The following is a 4,341-nucleotide window of genomic DNA, read 5'->3' on the forward strand; positions in this document are numbered from 1 at the left end:
ATAACCCAGTAGAACTCCTTGTTTACTTTGGCAGGGGCAGAGGAGATGGTGGGGGATTATGAATCATGTAACCATGGAAAAATATTCTAAATAAAAATTAAAAAAGGAATTCTGTGGAAAGAGAAAAGCAACCAGAAGAAAGCCTTGGGGGATCCCCAGGGTGCGTGAGTGTGCCCTGAATGAAGTTTCAACAAGGGAACTAAGAAGGAGAGGTCAGATGGGTAGGAGGAGCACCAGGATAGAGTCCTGTCATGAGATCTGAGAGAAAAGACAGTATCAAAAGGGGAGCTGACAAAAGGGTGATGAGGATGGACAAAAGGAATTTGGTCACTAAGATATCACTGATAATTTCAAAGAGAGAAACAAGACTAAAGAGAGCCTTTTCGAGGAGTTTAGTCATAAAAGGAGAGAGGTTGAGGGGTTGTCCATCAATTGGGAAATAACTGAGCAAGTTGTGGTATATTATTGTAATGGAATATTATTGGGCCATAAGAAGTGGTGAGCAGGATGTTTTCAGAAAAACCTGGAAAGACCTTCATGAACTGATCAAAGCGAATTAAACAAAACCCGTCGAACACTGCGCACAGTAACAGCAAGATTGTACTATGATCAACTGCGTATAACCTAGCTATTCTCCGCAACAAAATGATCGAAGACAATTCCAAAGGCTGCATGATGAAAAATGCTATCCATCTCCAGAGATAGATGGAATCTGAATGAAGATCAAAGCATACTGTTTTCCCCTTTTTTGGTCTTTATTCTTTCACAGCATAACTAATATGGAAATATATTTTGCCTAGTTGTACATCTATAACCTATATCAAAGTGTTTGCTGTCTCAAGGAGAAGAGAAGGGAAGGAAGGAGAGAATTTGGAACTCAAAATTTCAAAACAGAAATGTTAAAAATTATTTTTACATGTAATTGGAAAAAATAAAATATTATTTTTGTAAAAAAGGAAAGAGGGATGTATAGCTACAGAGAGAGTTTTTTTTAAACCTTTCCCTTCTGTCTTATAATCAATACTCCATATTGGTTCCAAGGCAGAAGAGTAGTAAGGGCCAGACAATGGGGATTAAATGACTTGCCCAGGGTCACACAACTGGGAAGTGGCTGAGGCCAGATTTGAACCTGGGACCTCCTATCTCTAGGTTAGGCTCTTAATCTACTCAGCCAACTAACTACACCCAGAGAGGACTTTTTTGAGAATGAGAGCCACATGGACATGTTGGTAGACATTAGAGAAGTAGCCAGTAGACAGAGAGAGATCAAAAATTAGTTAGAGACTAGGAATGATAGAAGGAGCAATCTCTTTCATCTCTGGATCTTTACATAAAGCCCTCCCCTATTTTCTCAAGAGTATGTTAGACATCATCATGCAATCAGAGGTCAAAGAACCCTGACATCCATAAAGTAATCTTGGTTTAGACTGAACATGGCATTTTCCTCACCAGAATACTTCCATAATAATTTGTGATTCACCCCTATGGAATTCTGGGGTTGAATTCATTTTCCTATTCAATACTCCAAACACTCTCAGTCTATCAGGAAGTCTCTTACTTTTTTTTTTTTTAAATAAAAACCCTTACCTTCCGTCTTGGAGTCAATACTGTGTATTGGCTCCAAGGCAGAAGAGTGGTAAGGGCTAGGCAATGGGGGTTAAGTGACTTGCTCAGGGTCACACAGCTAGGAAGTGTCTGAGGCCAGATTTGAACCCAGGACCTCCCATCTCTAGGCCTGGCTCTCAATCCACTGAGCTACCCAGCTGCCCCCAGGAAGTCTCTTACTTTTAAGGAGTTCTTTGGAGCTCTTTTGCCTACATCCTACATAATCTCTGAACTAGCTGGATCTCTAACCTCCAACCTCTTCCTCTACCTAAAGGGAGGGCGATGGTAGTGGAGGGAGAAACAAAAAGATAACTCTACCCACCATCACATTTCCCCATCGCCCAGAAAACTGGAAAATTTCACACTAGTCACTCCCAATTTTCATAAAAGACTATTTTCTTTATGAAGTTCAGCTTAAAAACCATACAACAAGGCATCCAAGTCCTTATTCTCATGGGTCTCTTTGTCTAGTTCTTCTGGCTAAGGCCGTTTAATTTAATTCCACAAACATTTTGAAAACCATTGGTCACTCTCCTAGGTGCTGGGGACCGAAAGCCAGAAATGGAACAGTCCCTAACCTTAGGGAGCTTCCATTCTTTATTTTTTTAAAACATGAAACTCTTTATTCACAATGAGATTGTTGGACATTAGGTGAAAGAATGTACTATTAAGGTCTTAGAAAAATACAGAACGCTTCACAAATGTGCATGTCATCCTTGCGTAGAGGCCATGTTCATCTCTGTATCTGTCCATTTTGAGTATATGTGCCACTGAAACAAACACAGGGAGCTTATATTCTACTGGAGGCAGGGGAGAAGGGATGATAATGTGGGGGCAGAGAAGTAAGTACAAATAAATGTTTCTTTTGGAATCCACCAGATCCCAACGTTCTCTCCGCCTCTTAGGATCCATCATGGGCAACTATATTATATTTTTATATCTTTATTTTTGTATGTACTTTCTTCCCTTGCCCAATGACCCATCCTTTGCAGCAAAGAATAAAACAATGGGGAGGAGAACACTGTATGCGGTAACAGAAATAGCATCTGATGATCACTGTAAAGGACTAAACCATTATGAGAAAACCAAATCTCTGAGATAACCACAAGGGATTCATGATGAAAATGCCATCCACAGCCAAAGAAGGGACCGATGGAGTCTGAGGGAGATCAAAGCAGCCCATCTTCCACTGTATATCCTTCATGAGATTTTGGTTGTATCTGTAATAGATGTCTTCTATCATGACATGAGCAATATGGAAATGTGTATCACACGGAAGTAGGGATGTAACCTAATGAAACTATTCACCATGAGGGGAGGAAGGGAGAAAATTTGAATTTTAAAGTGTCACACACAAAAAGGGGAAAGGATCTACTTGTACAAAATTATTTATAGCAGCTTTTTGTGGTGGCAAAGAATTAGAAATTAAAGGGATATCTCTCAACTGGGGAATGGCTGAACAAATGGTAGCATATGATGGAGATGGAATACTATTGTGCTATAAGGAATGATGAACAGGAGGATTTCAGAAAGAGCTGAGAAGATCTACATGAACTGATGCAGAGTGAAATCAGCAGAACCAGGAGAGTATTTTTTCCCCTCATTCAATAGCCACACTTTATTGGTAAGAGAGCTAATAATTCTTCCCAGTCAGACAATATTCACAGTGTTGGGTTCATACATAACTTTTTAGGAAGGCCATTGAGAAACTAGAAAGCATCTCAAGAAAGACAAAGGATGATGAGCCTAGAGACCAAGCTATAGGAGAAGGAAACTGAAGGAAGAAGCTGCGTTTAACCTGGAAAAGAGAAGGTTTTTGTTTTGTTTGTTTGTTTTTTTGTTTGATTTTTGTTTTTTGAAAATTTTATTTAGTCAATGTAGAACATTATTCCTTGGTTACAAGAATCATATTCTTTCCCTCCCTTCTCTCCCCCCACTCAAAACCACTGGGTTTTATATATGTCCTTGATCAGAACCTTTTTCCATGTTGTTGGTATTTGCACTAGGATGTTCATTTAGAGTCTTCATTCCCAATCATATCCCCCTTGATACATGTAATCAAGCAGTGGTTTTTCTTCTGCATTTCTTCTCCCACAATTCTTCCTCTGAATGTGGATATTGTTCTTTCCCATAAGTCCCTCAGAATTGTCCTGGATCATTGCATTGCTGCTAGTAGAAAAGTCCATTACATTTAATTGTGCTACAATGTATCCATCTGTGTACAATGTTTTCCTGGTTCTGCTCCTCTCACTCTGCATCACTTCCTGGAGGTCCTTCCAGTTCACATGGAATTCCTCCAGTTCATTATTCCTTTTAGCACAATAGTATTCCATCACCAACATATTCCACAATGTGTTCAGCCATTCCCCAATTGATGGGCATCCCCTCATTTTCCAATTTTTTGCCACCACAAAGAGTGCAGCTATGAATATTCTTGTACAAGTCTTTTTCCTATTATCTCTTTGGGGTACAAACCCAGCAGTGCTGTGGCTGGATCAAAGGGCAGACAGTCTTTTAGCACCCTTTGGGCATAAGAACCAGGAGAATATTTACACAATACTTGCTGTTCTGTGTAATGATCAACAGTGATAGACTTAGCTATTCTTAGCAATGCAATGATCCAGAACAATTCTGAGGGACTTAGAACAAAGAATACTGCCACCTCCAGAAGAAGAACTGGTGGAGTCAGAATGAAGTGAAAACAGACAATCGTTTACTTGTTTATTTGGGTATATG

At 39.6% G+C, this 4,341-nt stretch overlaps 1 non-coding gene across 1 annotated transcript; it reads right to left on the reverse strand.

Annotated features, from left to right (window-relative positions):
* Positions 1–2,284: 2,284 nt before the first annotated feature.
* On the reverse strand, positions 2,285–2,388 carry LOC130457701 (U6 spliceosomal RNA). The gene has a single exon (XR_008916988.1). It is a non-coding gene; the product is annotated as a U6 spliceosomal RNA (small nuclear RNA).
* Between the last annotated feature and the right edge of the window lie 1,953 nt (positions 2,389–4,341).

This window comes from Monodelphis domestica, chromosome 2 (assembly GCF_027887165.1).
Source record: "Monodelphis domestica isolate mMonDom1 chromosome 2, mMonDom1.pri, whole genome shotgun sequence".
NCBI lineage: Eukaryota > Metazoa > Chordata > Mammalia > Didelphimorphia > Didelphidae > Monodelphis > Monodelphis domestica.